General features: G+C 37.6%; 1 long non-coding RNA gene across 1 annotated transcript in view; it reads right to left on the reverse strand.

Moving 5' to 3' along the window:
* Positions 1-17,922, reverse strand: part of LOC141277839 (uncharacterized) — a 100,407-nt gene that overhangs the window by 20,589 nt on the left and 61,896 nt on the right. The window contains exon 2 of the long non-coding RNA XR_012329697.1: positions 14,176-14,378. This is a non-coding gene — a long non-coding RNA (uncharacterized lncRNA). The remainder of the gene's footprint in view (positions 1-14,175; positions 14,379-17,922) is intronic.

A 17,922-nucleotide genomic window follows, 5' to 3' on the forward strand; every position in this document is an offset into this window, starting at 1 on the left:
GGTTGAAATCACTGTCTTCTTAACAATAGATAGATATGAACTATCTGTTGCAAGTTTATGAACAAATGTGCCACTATGGGGAGAATCTCTAGAAAAGCAAAAGAAGACATGGAACCCCATGCTTCCTTTTACAAACAAGGAAACCTTGTTCTTGATTTAATGTATGGTGAAATAGGGTCTTCTACCAAGACTTTACCTTATTATGAGTTATATGGATGACTTGTTTCTGAAGGCTTCGTGGTGGAGGGGATGGAGAGAGAATGTGTGAGTACATGACAGAGTGAACTACTTTTTGTTTGGTGTAGAGCAGGTATGGAAAACACAATTTTATCCTCAAGCCAACTCTGATAGATTGGTAGTGACCACCTTTGCTGGAGAGGATTCTGAGGCAGCATGTGACTTAGCTGGGAAGAGTGGTATGATCAATGAATAATGTCTGCCTAAGTGTGGAATGGAAGGTATTTGTCATCTCTGGGGTAACATGATAAACAATGTACCATTAATCTAGTAGTTTTTCTATCAATACATTATGTGACTTCTGTGCAAAAACTGTATTTAAGTTCTGTCAGCCTGTTATTGATCAAAAGCATTATGCTCTTATGTTTTATTGAAAGATGTAGATTTTGAGATTGGTTTGTAATACAGACTAATGTAGTTGAGGAGTGGATGATATAAAGTAGGAGATTACTGGTTGTAACCCATAAATAACCTGAGAATAATGGATACTCATTTGGATACTAATGAGGTACATGTTGGAAACTGATCATTTTTATGGGGGAGGAAGGAAGTAGTATATAATATTAAATTTTAATAAAAATATTTTCTGTATTTGTACACCACACTAAAATGTTTATTGTAATGTAAATTGTCATACTGCAGTTGTATCATCTGAATTTTTAATATAAATCATATTTCATTGCACTTATTATTAAACCAAACATGTTGACGTATTGTGATTTGAAAAGAAAACTACCACTACCCAGGGATATAGAATGAGTATATTTTGTAAGTTGTAATTACTCAGAATGGAATGTAGAAGTGTTAGCCTACAAGTCAAAGTCAAGACGGGATCTCCAGCATTTCACAGCGTGGAACATGGATTGGCTGATCAGAATCAGATGGGGAAATTCTTGACAATGCAGCTTCTTGGCCCACACTCTCTATCTTCTCAATCAAAATCATTGGGTTTTCAATCCAAAAATGGGCAGAAGACCTAAACAGACATTTCTCCAAAGAAGATATACAGATTGCCAACAAACACATGAAAGGATGCTCAACATCACTAATCATTAGAGAAATGCAAATCAAAACTACAATGAGGTATCACCTCACACCAGTCAGAATGGCCATCATCAAAAACTCTAGAAACAATAAATGCTGTAGAGGGTGTGGAGAAAAGGGAACCCTCCTGCTCTGTTGGTGGGAATGTAAATTGATACAGCCACTATGGAGAACAGTATGGAGGTTCCTTAAAAAACTAAAAATAGAACTACCATACGACTACTGGGCATATACCCTGAGAAAACCATAATTCAAAAAGAGTCATGTACCACAATGTTCATTGCAGCTCTATTTACAATAACCAGGATACTGAAGCAACCAAAGTGTCCACTGACAGATGAATGGATAAAGGAGATGTGGCACATATATGTAATGGAATATTACTCAGCCATAAAAAGAAATGAAATTGAGTTATTTGTAGTGAGGATGTAGTGAGGACTCTAGGATGTAGTGAGGACTCTAGGATGGACCTAGAGTCTGTCATACAGAGTGAAGTCAGAAAGAGAAAAACAAATACCATATGGTAACACATATATATGGAATCTAAAAAAAAAAAAGGTTCTGATGAACTTAGGGGCAGGACAGGAATAAAGACACAGACGTAGAGAATGGACTTGAGGACATGGGGAGGGGAAAGGGTAAGCTGGGACAAAGTGAGAGAGCAGCATTGATGTATATACACTACCAAATGTAAAATAGATAGCTAGTGGGAAGCAGCCACATAGCACAGGGAGATCAGCTCAGTGCTTTGCAACCACCTAGAGGGGTGGGATAAGGAGGGTGGGAGGGAGACGCAAGAGGGAGGGGATATGGGGATATACGTATGCATATAGCTGATTCACTTTGTTATACAGCAGAAACTAACATAACACTGTAAAGCAATTATACTCTAACAAAGGTGTTAAACAAAAATCATTGGGTTTTGATACAACACTCTCTCTCTCTCTCTCTCTCTCTCTCTCTCTCTGTCTCTCTCTCTCTCTCTCTCTCTCTCTCTCTATATATATATATATACCAGATTGTTTTTAAGTTGCTGGTCTCTTAATTTCAAATGCTTTTCCAATATCCTGCATTTGTACTCTCCTCATGCTTGCTGGTTTTGATATCATACGTGTGTGTGGATGATTTCCTACCTTTACTGTGTGTTTGCCTTTACCGGTGAACTTTCCCATTTTCTTTCTAGTTGTGCCCTTTTCTTTTCTGCCGAGAGAAGTTCCTTTAGCATTTGTTGTAAAGCTGGTTTGGTGGTGCTGAATTCTCTTAACTTTTGCTTGTCTGTAAAGCTTTTGATTTCTCTGTTGAATCTGCATGAGAGACTTGCTGGGTAGAGTATTCTTGGTTGTAGGTTTTTCCCTTTCATCACTTTAAATATATTTTGCCACTCCTTTCCGGCCTGCAAAGTTTCTGCTGAAAAATCAGCTGATAACCTTATGGGGATTCCCTTGTGTGTTATTTGTTGCTTTTCCCTTGTTGCTTTTAGTAGTTTTTCTTTGTCTTTAATTTTTGTCAATTTGATTAATAGGTGTCTCGGTGTGTTCCTCCTTGTGTTTATCCTGTATGGGACTCTGTGCTTCCTGGACTTGAGTGAGTGTTTCCTTTCCCATGTTAGGGAAGTTTTCGGCTATTATGTCTTCAAACACTCCTACCCCTCCTACTGTCTTCTTCTTTGTTTTTGGATGTAGGATATCTTTTTTGGTAGGTTCCAGTCTTTTTTGTCGATGGTTATTCAGCAGTTTGTGGTGATTTGGTGTGTTCGTGAGACGAGGTGAGCTCAAGTCCTTCTACTCTGCCATCTTATCCTCTACTTCTCAGTCAGCAGTAACAACTCTGTCAATATGTCCTCATCAACCAAATGAGCAATGCCAATGTGAGACCCAGGACCACTCACCCAATGGAAGAAACCCAGGTTGAGGCAGGGGACAGGCAGACTGCATGTAATATCTGGAAATTGCTTGACGGTTTACAGACTGTTCTCAATGGATTTCCCTTCTTTGGTGAGCTTCAAAGCTTCCAAGATCTTGGCAGCTGGGAAGTGAAAGGCAGAGGGAGGGAGCATGGGGCAGGAGAAGTGCCTGGACGTGTGCCTATGGGGTGGCTGCCTGAGGGACCCCCTCAATCAAAATCACTGGGGACTCGCTTCTAGAAATCTACATTTTTAACAGACACACCAAGTGATTCTTCCGCACACAAATTTGAGAACTGCTGATCATTCCCAGGCCCTCTCCCTACTCCCCTACCACTACTATTACCCTCATCTAAAAACACCAACAGCACCTAGATTGTCCTCTAATCCAAACCTAATTCTCTAGATCAACGTCTGAGAAACAAGTATACTTATTTCTAATCATGAATACTAACAATCCTCCAAAGAGATGCTGTCAATTTGCCCAAAAAACTTGAAAAATTGTTGCCGGCAGGTTTACTTAAAATTAGAGGTTCTTCTAGTGTTCTTGCTAGGATGACCTATATTTATTTGGAAATTAAAGCATCTTTCACAACGTGAAAGTAGCTTCAGCAGCTTTTCCATTACGTTAGCTATAATTTTTATAAATCTGATTTGAAAAGCAGTAGTAGCAGTAGGAGTAAGAACACTAGTAGATAATAGTTGACTGTATTGAATGCTTTTCCTATATCAAGCCCTGCGTACTTTATATTCAACTATTCTTGAACTTGCGTTATATATGTCTGTGTTGGTGGTTATATTTAGACTTTCTTGAGGCTTAAACCACTTTGTTCACATAGTTGCCATAGTGCTTTACCCCAGGCAAAACACTGTTCCTTCGTATCTTGTCCCTCACTCTTATTCTCAGGCAGCAAAATATGGATTTGGAGGAAGCCTTCCTCTTAATGAAGTCTCAATTGAAATATAATGAATTCTAAATGGCACTATATCAGCAAACCCAAAGGAAGATCCCTAAAAGGATATATCATCTAAGATGATTTATGGCATTGATTATTCTTAGCCGAGGTAGGAAAACACATGTAACAAGCAATGCCTACCTAGTGCAGTTTCCATAGCAGCAGATGTACCAGGATTCTAGGCTGTGCCAAGACTCTTTCTTCCATTGTGAACCCTGTGAATTTCCTACTAGCAACTACAGTGGGTGACTTTGGTCCTTTGACACAGGAAAAAAATTATTTAAAGTTTTGAACACATACTAGTTCTGGTAAAAAGACAGATGGCTCCTTAAAATGTGCAAAGAAGCAGTCTCTAGGGTCTTCTGAAAGTTAAAATATGTGAGAAATCACTGTGATGCCATTTGGCCCCTGAGGTTGTGAGCATTTCATTTCCTAACTTCTGCCTTTTCCTGTTCTATTTGGGCAACACTAGTGTCCTACATCACAAAAATGAAAGCTCTGTTCAGAAAACTATCTTTTCAGATTTAGGACCACAAAAAAAGTTTTTGTTTTATCTCTTGAGTAAGATAAAATGCTGCTTTTGAGATACATTTTTGGTGGCCTTTGAAATTGTGTGTGATGTGTGATGGGGCGGGCGTGGAGAACTGTATTAACATATTCACTGTAATCAGGAAAATACATCACTAACCCCATATTTGTCTCTAACAACTCTGGCTAACAAATTCTTACCTCTCTTCAGAAAAAGTGCCTGTTAGACCTTACATGGAGTTTTCAGGCCAGAAGATAGAACTAAAGATGGAATAGGGTATGGAATAAGAGCTAAGCCAGTGATGAAGGTGCAGACCTGAGGATCAGGAATTCTCTGTTCAGGCTCCACCATTAACAAGCTATGGAATCCTAGGCAAGACTGTGAATCAGTCCAACCAGAATCTCTTTCAGCTCTCTGGGGGTGGAACACTGCTGTAGAAACACAGACTTCCAACTGGCAATATTACAAAACACTCAGTGTACATCCCTAGCCAAGCCCTCACCAGTGTTCAGTAATATTATACTACTGTAGAGAGAGAAAAATTTAAGAGTTCAAATTATAAGAGTAACAGAGACAGACGGGTGATAAAAGGGAAAGGAATGTCAAAGAGGAGCTTGGTCAAAGAACATGGTCTTCACTACTCTGATGTGTGAAGCTCACAGTCTTCTGCCATCGATCCTGATATCTATTGCATTCCTGGTGGAGATCTCAACCTGAGGGGCTCCATGGACATGCATCATACGGCTGTGCATCCCCCGAAACTGTATGGAAAATTAGGGGCTTATGTGTCTTCCCCTGGGAAGATGGATCATTGCTTCCTTAAGTTTTCCATAGAGATTCATGACCAAAATTATTTTTATATACTCAAGAAAGGCAAGAGACATTATCCACACCAGCATGAAGATGGTCTCTTTATCTTTGAATCTACAGTTCTGTGCATGATATACCTCAAAAAAGTTTCATGAAAGAATGAATGGCTTAATGAATGCAAGAACAAATGCACAAACTCCTTCTGGGAATAAGTTGCTGGACACTGAGAAGCACCCTGCCTGCCTCAAGTAGCACCGCTAATCAGAAGCCTCGATTCCTCAAATGAGCTGTGATCTCTGCCTCCCCACGGCAATTTGTGAACAAAATCCCACTGCTTTCCTTTCGACTAGATATAGTGCTTAGTATTATTGTCCATGGTCAATTAGTTTCAATGGAAAAATGAAATCCATCATAATATTCATTTTTCTAATGGAAAAGTAAGAAGCAATCTTCTCTGAAATAGGGATGCATGATAAAGAACTTACTGGAATAGAGTTGAAAAGGAGAGCACTATTCTTGGGCCACCATATTAGGGTTATAGGAGCCAGTACCAAGCCAGAGACACTTGTCCATCAGGCCACAAGCCAAAACCTTTGGGTTTCAAGTCTGCCCATTAATTTGAGAGGTCATTAAACGACTTTGGCTCCTGCTCATAACCCAAGAATACAGGTGTCTTTGGTTTATTTACTGCACTTGTTCTCACTCTGGTCTCATTCCAACCAAGAGCTGTCTTTTTCATGTTCCCATTGCTGACATTCTGTTACCCTGACCATTTTCCAGGCAGGCCCCACTGATAGAGCTCTCAAAGCTGCCTTGTACAAAAGTCTGCCTCTTCATGTCCTTCAAAAGGTATTGATGCTTATTATGTATAGAAAAGCCAAGCTTCTGCCTCCGTCTTCCTACTCCCAACACAAGATGGCTGTTGGAGTCCCATTCAGGAGCCAGGAAGGTTCCTGCTGCTTCTGTGAGTATGTCATGAGACGTGTGCTGCAGGACAGTGTGTAGAATCTACAAAGTACTTTGACTTCTGCTTCTCCTCTGTATACACCATCTTTAAAAATTCAAAGTTCTGTCTTCCAGGGAAGAGTGCCTAAAAGATTGACCTAGGGCAGGAGTGTTCCCTCACTCCAACTGAACTGAGACAGGCCCAAAGGCTACAGATCTTTGAGGGTTCAATTGTGGCCAAAAATCATAGGTTCTAGCTATGGGACTCACACCAGACTTTCATGGGTCTGATGAAGAGGCACTTTAGCTATCTCTGTGACATTCAAGGACACTCACTTCACATAGGCTAAGGTATTAGAGTGGGGTATCTCAGCTCAGCCTAGCTCACCTTACCTTGCCCTAGATCATTCAACAGCTGCCTATTGAGTACTTATTTTTTATTCCTATATTATGTTAAGCATTAGGAATAAAAGTCCCTACCCCAAGAATTTTACAGTTTAACAAAACAATGAGATAATTGTGGTTAAAAAAAAGTTTATTACAATGAAGTGTGTTCTATTAGTTAATATTGTTCTTTAAAAGATTGGCCATTGTCATTAAGCAGGAGAAATAAATGAGGCAAAAATAAAAAGGAAAATGTAAAATTATCATTATTTGAAAATGATATGGTTACATAACCGTAAACCCAAGAGAGACAACTAAAAAGCTATTAGACACAATGAGATAATTCAGCAAAATCTCTGGTTATAAAATTAATGTCCCCAAATCGATTGCTGTCTTGTATACAAATAATTACTGCTGAGAAAATACAATGAAAAGATAAAATAGTTAAAATAAATATAAGAAGTATATTGGATCTATGTAAAAAATAACTTTTAAAATTCTACTAACAGATACAATGCAAGATGAATAAATAAAAAGATACCTGTTCATAGAAAAGCAAAATAAATATTACCAACATCAGTTATTCTTAAAATAATGTATATCATTAATGCATTACTATTTGTAAAATACTATTTTTCTTAGTAACTCACTACACTACGAAACCTACATTAAAAAGTTGGTACTGGCACAGGAGTACACTAACAGATCAATAGAACAAATTTAAGAGTTCAGAAATAGATCATATATATTTTTAATTTAGTATACAAAAAGTAAAATTTTTTTATATCAGTGGGGAAAAGATAGATTTATCCAAAAAAATGGTCTGGCATTTCGGCAAAACCAAAAATGGATGGCTAACTCACTCCTTCAACCAAAATAAATTCAAGATGAATCAAAAATGTTAAGAAGAAAAAACTAAAACTAATAGATAATAAAAGCCAAGATAGAAAAGAAAATCTTACAGAGATCCACAGGGGACAAGTACAATATGTGGACATGGGTTAGTGGGGAGCTGGAAGTGAGGGGTGAAAGAATGGGTAAGACAAGGCAGAGATATGTCATGCCCTATTAAGAAGCAACAAATTAATAGAATAAAATAATAAGTCACTAAAAATGTACTAGAAGTTTCAGCTACGACATGCAAAAAGCTTAGAATTCTTTACCCCATCCTTACAACAAGAAAAAGCTGAAGAAACTGAAAACGAATAACTTTTCTTAAACCCATGAAAGAACTGAGTTTGCAGGGGAAACAACCACTCCCAAATCTGAAGAAATGGGCAAATCCAGGGAGTGACAGTCAAAATCTGCCTATCTATAGCAGAAACCACTGGAGCTATAAACTTGTAAAAACACTTAAATGGTAACCTTGAATAATTAGAAAAATGCCCTGGTGTCTCTGGTACGAGGAAAAGAAGAGGAATCCTTGTGAAATACATCCAGAGTCTTCTATATAGCAAAGACCTATGCTCCAGAACAAAAGACTCTACCAGAGCTTGTTTCCAAGCCCTGGGACTCCAGCCCTCACAGCCTTCCTGTCTCATCTAGGGGAGGTGGGGGAGAGAGGAGAAGCTATTAAAAAAAAAACTCTTGTGAGGATCTCAGGCCATAGACACAGGCCCACAAAATATCACACACCAGGGAGACTCCAGTGTGATACCAGTGGATTATAGCTGAAAAAACTTCAAGACACAGATCCTCTTGGAGGAGAAGGACTTAGGGAAACCCAAAGTCAAGAGGGGAGATAAGAGCAGGGCACCCAAGTCACGAGGGGAGATAAGAGGAATTTAAAGTGTCTGGCACCTTTATCAAGAGCAAATACAGCCCAACTGCATATTAACATAAATCATCACAGTGAAGGCTTATTTCCCCAGGTCCTATTATCCAATACAACATGTACAGCTTCCTACAAAAAATTCCAAGGCACACCAAAAGGCAAGAAGAAATAGCCTAAGGAGAGAAAGCAAGTGTCAGAAACAGATATGACACTGATCTCCTAAAGAAAACAGAAGCAGAGGGAATATTCCTTAATTCATTCTATGAGGTTAGCATTACTCTAATACCAAAAGCAGAGAAAGACGGTACAAGAAACAAAAACTACAGCCCATTATTTCTCATGAATATAGATGTAAAAATCCTCAACAAAATATTACCAAATTGAATCTGACAATGTTTAAAAAGAATTATACACCATGACCAAGTGGTATTTATTCCAAGTAGGCAAAGCTGGTTCAACACTTGAAAATCAATCAATATAATCCACCAAATCAACAGACTACAGAAGAAAAATCATATTATTATGCCAACTGACACAGAAAAGCATTTGATAAAGTCCAACCTATTCATGATAAAAAAAATTTTTTAAAAATGATAAAAAAAAAATTTTTTTTCAGCCAACTAGGAATGAAGGAGAACTTCCCCAATTTGATAACATCTACAAAAAACATAAAGTTAACATAATATTTAATGGTGAAATAAATACTGATCACTTGCTCCCCAACACTAAAAACAAGATAAGGATTTCTCTCTCACCACTCAAATTCAATGTTATACAATAAGTACTAGCTAGTGGAATAAAACAAGAAAAAGAAATAAAAGGTGTACAGATTGAAACTGTCTCTATTCATGATGACAAGATATACAATGTAGAAAATCTCAAAGAATGATCAAAACACTTCTGGAACTAATAAGCAAGTATAGCAAGTCACAGGATATGACTTCTGTGCATTAACTTCATATCACAGGATATGAAGTTAATGCACAGAAGTCAATTACTTTCCTATATACATTCCAGCAATAAACAACTGGAATTTGAAATTAATAAGACAATACCATTTAAAGTAGCATCCTCCCAAAATGAAACACTTAGGTTTAAATCTAACAAAATATGTGCAGGACCTGTATACAGAAAACAACAAAACAGTGATTGCTTAAAAATGAAAGCGTATCTAAATAAATGGAGCAATGTTCATGGATTGAAAACTCGATATTGTTAATTAGGATGTCAATTCTTCCAAACTTGATCTACAGATATAATGCAATCCCAATCAAAATACCAGCAAACTATTTTGTAGATGTCAACAAACTGATTCTTAAGTTTATATGGAAAGGCAAAAGACCTAGAACAACCAACCCAGTACCAAAGAAAGAAGAGGAGAAGGAGGAACAGGAGGAGGAGGGGAAGGGGGGAGGAGGGGAAGAGATGCAGGAGGAGGAAGAGGAGAAAGAGAAAAAGGAGAAGGAGAGGAAGAAGGAGAAGAGGAGGAACCATGTTGGAGGACTAACCTTACTCGATTTCAAGGCTTATTTTAAGGCCACAGTAATCAAAATAGCATCATCTCAGCAAAAGGATACATAGCACAAAGGAACAGAATAAAGAGCCCAGACTAGACCTACACACATATAGTCAACTGAACTTAGACAAAGGAACAAAGACAATTCAATAGAAAAAGAACAGTCTTTCAATAAATGGTGCCAGAACAACTGGATGCCCCTATGTAAAAAATAAATAAACCTAGACACAGATCTTACATTTTACATAAAAATTAACTCAAAATGTATAATAAAACTAGATGTAATATGCAAAACTATAAAACTTCTTCAGGAAGTTTTGCACGAAGTTTTGCACGATGTTAGGTTTGGTGATAAGTTTTTTAACACAACACCAATAGCATGATCCACAAAAGAAAAAATTGATAAATTGGGCTTTGTTAAAATTAAAAGCTGCATTCTCTAAGAAAGACACTCTTAAGAGAATGAAAAGGCAAACCACAGACAGGAGAAAATATTTGCAAAACATGTATTTGATTAAAGATTTGTATCCAAAATATACAAAGATCTCTTAAAAGCAAACACCTCAATGAAAAAAATGGGCAAAAGATCTGAACATCTCCCCAAAGAAAATATACAGATGGCAAATAAGTATATGAAAAGACTCTCAACATTATCTGTCATTAGGCAATTTCGAATTAAAACAACAATATGATACCACTAAACACATATTAGAATGACTACAACCAAAAGCTGACAATACCAAGGACTGGTGAGGATATGGAGCAACAGGACGTCTCATTCATTGTTTATGGGAATGAAAAATGGTACAGCCACTTTGGAAGACACTTTGGCAGAGAGTTCGGCAGTTTCTCACAAAACTAAAGGTAGCCCTACCATCCAATTCAGCAATTGCACTTCTAAGTATTTCCCCAACTGATTTGAAAGCTTTATGTCCATGCAAAAATGCATGTGAAAGTTTATAGAAGCTTTACTCATAATCAACAAGAACTGGAAGCAACCAAAATGCCTTCCGTAAGCATAGATAAACAAACTGGTATATACATCAAATGGAATGTTATTCAGCAATAAAAAGAAAAGAGTTATCAAGCCACAAAAAGACAGATGAATTTTAAATGCATATTGATAAGTGAAGAAAGCCAGTCTGAAAAAGCTATGTACTGTATGATTCCAATCATATGACAGCCTGAAGAAGGTAAAATAATAGAAATGGTAAATAGATGAGTCGTTGCCAAGGACTCAGGGGGAGGAGGTGGTTATACAGGTATAGCACAAAGGATTACTTTTTAGGGTGGTAGAACTATTTTGTGTGATACTGTAATGGTGAATGCAAACTATTAAGCATTTGACAAAACCCATAGAACTTTATAGCACAAAGAGCAAACTTCAATGTATGCAAAATTTTAAAAAATCAATCTAGGAGGTGGTAGGATCACAACAGAGAATGCAGGATGTGGCAAAAGAATCTAAATGTCTTATAAATATATGAAACACCCTCACTGACGTGGGTAGGGGAATAAGTTGGCAACCTAAATAACTCTGGAAATGAATGGAGTCTGTAAGAGTAAAGGCAATAGGAACTGGACATAGCACTGTAATAAAGTTGTTTCCCATTGGATTATGTGTTAACACTTCTGAAAGCACTGTATGTGTATGCCAGAAGTGAAAAATTAAGTAAACGGATGACAGATGGGCGGAGTGGGACCTTAGAGATAAGGAAGGGAAGAAAACTAGAATGATCCATGAAATAATAAGAGTTGGAAACATCAGTAAGAACTCACTGGATCAGCTTTGTCATATAGATACAGTTGGTTACATATCCAAGTATTTTTAGATAGGTGTATATACATAGGTTAGAATACACACATATATCTCCTGTTCTTTCAGCTGAGAGAGCCCAGTAGGAGCACAATCAGTGCCCAGATCTTGCTTTTAAATACCATCCTTCAGAAAAAAACAGGGCTCCTGGGAGAAATGGCTGATTCTAGGACTGGGGCAGGAAATACAGAAGATGAGCCTGGAGCATCCTATAGTATCAGAAAATAAGGAGGTGCTTTAAAAAAGACTAATAAGGGGCTTCCCTGGTGGCGCAGTGGTTGAGAGTCCACCTGCCGATGCAGGGGACACGGGTTCGTGCCCCGGTCCGGGAAGGTCCCACATGCCGCGGAGCGGCTGGGCCCGTGAGCCATGGCCGCTAAGCCTGCGCGTCTGGAGCCTGTGCTCCGCAACGGGAGAGGCCACAACGGTGAGAGGCCCGCGTACCGCAAAAAAAAAAAAAAAAAGACTAATAATAAATAACAATGATGTAGGTATGTCAAAGGGATCTAGGAACCAAATGAAAGAGCTCCCAATGGAACTTTGAGCAACAAAGCTGGAAAAACTTGAGCAACAAAATTAATAAAGTAATATTAGGTTATAACTTAAAATATATACCCATGAGCACTCATGAATCCATGCTGATGTAAGTGACTGAATAAATAAATAAATTGGGGAGAATAGACAACTTTCCCCAGCAGAATTCCAAATAATTTGTGCAGATATGCCACAGTCAAGGAGGTGGAGCCTAACACCCCACCCCTTAAGTGTGGACTGTGAATATTGATTTCCTCCTTTCCTTCCTTTCCACAGTATACGGAGAGGGGGGAAAAGAGTAACTTTATGGCATGAGAAATCTGAATACACAAGGAAATTTCTAAAATTCATTTTAAAAAGCCATAGGTGGTTATGGTTTTCTTCCCAAACATACTTTTTTCTGGATATAAAGATCACCTTTCATATCTTTGAAAAGTACAGAATATCTGTGCACTTCTAAAAATGTTTTTCTAACGAAAGAAACAAAATATGCGAAACACAACAACCTCTCCCACTGTCCCCACATTCTCTTAATACCCAAGCACACCCACAGAACAGTTGTAAACCCTAAAAGAAATGATCAACACCATGTGTCTCTAAATTCACCACTGAGTAGTGAACTGGAAGGACAAAATTAATCTGGTCAAGGAAGAAATGCAATAAATATAAATCTCTTCCTTGCTTAAAAGAAAAGAATATTTTCATTTTAATATTTATTCAACCATTATTTAAGGAAAGTAAATTAAATTAGAAGGATTGGATTCCTTGAGCTTTTCTGCCTAGAAAATACATAATTTACTCAGCAATTTATAAAATGAAAATCTTAATGGATTAAAATATTCAGAATTGTGTATTTATCTTGGGAAATGGAACGCCCAGAAAAAGTTAGCAAATATGTATCACTGCCTGTGCTTTTCCTTTGTTGGATCAGTTATACTCTTAAGATGAAATTTTCCATGAATTTTTATGACTTCCTATGGACAGACACACTGTTTAGTGTTGAAACTGTTACCCAGGTGGAATTTTAGTACATTCTGTCTCTTTCTAGGGAATGACTCAAACTGAGCCAGAAATCCAAACATAATGGAAGGAAAGATACTAAGAGATACTAAAGGAGGTCAGGCAGTAATATTATCTTTCATATCCTGCAGATTCTGTTTTCAGAGTTCTAGCTCCCTATTGAGTCCAGTGCCCTCAGACTAAAATATAAAGCCCGCTTAGAGAAAGGTAGTATAGTAGTAGTAGTAGTAATAGTTACTTTAACTGATATTTCTTGAATACTTAGTATATGCCAGGCAATGCTGTAATCTTCAGCCGATAACATCCCTGAAGATTGTTATTGTCCCCATTTTACATCTTGGGAATGGAGAAGCAAAGAGATTAAGAGATTGGCCTAAATTCACACAGCTAGTGAGTGACCGAGCCAGGATCTGAACCCGGCAGCCCAGCTCCAGGACCCCACTACCTACCTGTCAAAGCACTGTGGTCATCAGACCTGCATCTGGCTCCTCATTCTGCCACTCTCTATTTAACCAAGCAGAGCTCCCCCAACGTGGCTCTTCAATGAGTCTATCACTGCCTACCCCTCAGGCGCTGATGGGAATTTGAGGAGATCAGGTAGGTGCCTTGCCACAGATTCAGGTCCATGGGAGGCATCTGATTACACTTAGACAGGCACAGAGATACTAAGATGCTTAAGACAGGTCTCCTGTCCTTGAGGAGCTCACCTTTGGGAGGAGAAGGGGACCTGTATTCCTTCACTGAGGGCACATGGAATTGTGTCCGTATCTCTTCCACAACTGTGTGCATGTTGGATCCGTTGCTTTGTTTTATGACTTCCTCATGAAGTGAAATGCAACTCTGGATCACTGACCTCCAGGCTTGTTCTTCTGCCTCTTGCCAACTGTACAGTTGGTAACAGCCTCCTAACCTGGTGAAAATATATTATGATTATGCGGTGCTTTAGGAAGACAAAAGATGGTGAACATCAAGACAGTAGGGCTCATCAGCTGCGGATTTCAGGCTTAATGGTGTTACACAGTGTTAAAAACAAGATAATCAGACCCAAAATGGAACCATTTATGCTAAGCCCCACATCAACAAACTGAGACTTACGTTAATTACAGTTTTGGCTCTATCAGAAATGGAATCATAAGCCAATCAGTCAGGAATCACCTGATAGCACTGGTTAGTAATCTGCCTGATAGATCCCTGCCATCCCCTAAAGGAAAGTAAACTTGCAATAACCAGCACACTTTATGGCCTAGTATAACTTCCTTGTGCCTGCTCCCTTCTGCCTATAAAAGTCTTTCATTTTGTACCGTTCCTCAGAGGTCCTTTCTACTTGCTAGATTGGATGTTGCTTGATTCTAATCAGCTTTTGTTGAAATAAACTCTTAAAAGTTTTAATATGCCTCAGCTTATCTTTTAACAACAGGAAATCTTATGATGCCACACAATGGGGAATCCATTCCCAATAAGGACTCTCAGAAAGGATTTTAAAATGTCCTTCTCACCATTAGAAAGCCTGAACACCAACTGTGACTGAAAGAGAGCTGGCCTCCATAAAGGTACACAAATACAGAACAGTTAGGATACAGAAGAGCTCAACATCATTAAAACAAGAACCAGCATTGTGTAGAACATACTGAAGCAAAGAAAATTTTCCATCTAAGTTAATTGTTATTACAAAAGGCAGTAATTCATCTTTGATATCCTATAGATTCTATTTGCAGAGTTCTAGCCCCCTCCCATTTGTATTCATACTAAAGCCCAGTGTACTCATACTAAAATACATACTAAATATTCATACTAAAGCCCAGTGTATTCATACTAATATTCATACTAATATTATTATTATTATACTAATAATATTATTAGTGTACTAATTAGTATACCTACTAATTAGTATACTAATTAGTATACTAATTACATACTAATTACTATACATACTAATATTATTATTATACTAATACATACTAATATAATATTATTATATTATAATATATTATTATAATATTCATACTAATATTCATACTAATTCATACTAATATTCATACTAAAGCCCAATGTATTCATAATAAAATACAAAACCCACACTTAGAGAGAAGCAGTGTAGCAATAATTATAGTAATGGTTATTTAAATGATACTGTTAAGCACTTAGTATGTGCCAGGTAATACTGTAAGCCCATTTAAGCTGATAACAGCCCTATGAGATAAGTATTATTATTATCATTCTCACTTTACATCTTAGGAGTGATGACACAGGAATCTAGTACATAAACTACATACAGTAAGGCAGGGCCTTTGAAAGAGATTTCAGTGATTTGATACAGTTTTATAAGGAGGAGCAAAGAGACTTTCAAAGAGAATCACTCGGTGAGCATTCATTTTTTCTTTTGTCTGGGTAGCATGGATCAGAAGAGAAACCCACAATGTTAAAGGAATGATACCATGGTTAGTTAGTAAAAATACAATAGTTTTAGGGAATTCCCTTGCTGTCCAGTGGTTAGGACTCTGTGCTTTCAGTGCCGAGGGCCCGGGTTCAATCCCTGATCAGGGAACTAAGATCCCACGAGCCGTGTGGCATGACCCCCAAAAATAAAAAGTACAATAGTTTTGCACAGTTAACAAGACTTTAGGGGGAAACAATGCAATAAAAAAGGAGGAGACCACAAAGCATTTGTGGTCCTGAGCTCTTGGGCTGAAAGGAAGCTAATAAAATGGACAGAGAATTCAGTGAAGCTGAAATTAGACAATGGCACCCTGTCTCGTGCTAACGTTAAAATTTGAAGATACAGATGCAAATGAAGTAATTAGAAATCAAGGCAGAGTCTCAAATGCCACTTTGGCAAAAGACCAGGACATGATTTGGGAAAGCTTCTGCTGAACACAAAGTATAGGATCATAGGGGGATAGTCGAGGTGCGCAAATAAGTAGGATTGGGCAGGGCAGGTATATTCAGAACCTCATAGGTAGTACAGATTGTTGTTTTCTGAATAGGTCAAAACCAGTGTGAATAAATGTGGAACGATAATAAATATATATGTTGGTATCTGCCTCTGTTCCTAACACAGAGCTCCTAAGGCTGTTATAATTTCCTGAGGGATAGGAGGGTCTGACATCGACCTCCTAAATCCCTTGGAATTTCCTCAGTAATAGAAATGGCTTTTGTTCTAACAGTGACTCTTTGTGGGCTCTTGGATGGGGGCTGATTACCCGAAAGCCCAAGCCACGACATCAAGGCAGCTGAAGAGCTGTCATCCAAGTGGTTTTGCAGGTGATGTCAGGGTGTGGAGGACATGTAATGAGGCCATAAGAGTCTTTCCTGGCCATGCCAAAATAACATGGTGTAGTATTGAAGAGGGCTTAGACTCTTACATCTGCTGGAGGGAGCTCAAGCCAGTGAAGTTTATGATAACTACTGTTGCTTTAACTTTACTTATGCCTTTAGAATTATGATGTCTGAAAAGCTTTAAACTATATATTTGGAAGGATGTGTACCAAAATGATAATAACGGCTGTTTTGGGATGATAGGGATTATGAATAACTTATTTTCTTCCTTTATCCTTGTTAATTCCCCCAATGTCCTATAATTAAATTATATATTATAATATGATTAGCAAACACACAATGTCATTTAAAAAAAAAAAAAAAAAGATACTCCTGGGGCTTCAGTCAGTGCCATTCAAACACACCCAAAAGATGGTAAGCCTTCTCAAGAAATAATCTCACAACTTCAAATTCAGAGTAGAACAAAGAAAACCTAAGAACTTGGAGACCCAAGAGTGGGAGGACAATTCTTCCCAGGAAAATCTACTTCTCTTCATTTATCACCAAAATCATCAGCAACATCAGCAGACATCATCTCAGACGTCCAAAAAGCAAAGAAATTGGAACTAATTGTATTGAATTCAAGGCTTTTAAAAATTTTTACATATGTAAAATATAATATACAGTCCATTTGATGTGCTGTCTATTGTTTGAATTACTGTAAATGTGTAGGCGTAGATAGCTATACATAGGGATGTAAATACAAAACATACACATATACATGAAGTATACATAGGCTTAGATGTACGTATACATTTATCAGAGATCTCAGAATCATACTTGAGACCCACTCATATTTTCCAGTATATCCTCTTTAGTCCCTTAACTCAAACTTAACACATCCCCCAAATTTTCAGAATCCTAATCTTAAATTTCAGGAAGGAATTATTAAACAGTCCAGTCACTAGAGAATTTTCACTTCATTTCTTTTTATGTCTGTTATGTATTCATAATAGAACAGGTGGTGTGCATAGTTCAGGAAGATTTAAGAGAAAGAATATAAGTTTTATTTAAAACACCAAAGATTTACAGCCAAATAAATAGCTGAAGGAAAATTATTAAATATACTGCATATTATATTTAGCAATTCAGATAATAAATTTAAGATAGTTAAATTTCCTACTTTGAAAAATCTACAA

This window comes from Tursiops truncatus, chromosome 2 (genome assembly GCF_011762595.2).
Source record: "Tursiops truncatus isolate mTurTru1 chromosome 2, mTurTru1.mat.Y, whole genome shotgun sequence".
Lineage (NCBI taxonomy): Eukaryota > Metazoa > Chordata > Mammalia > Artiodactyla > Delphinidae > Tursiops > Tursiops truncatus.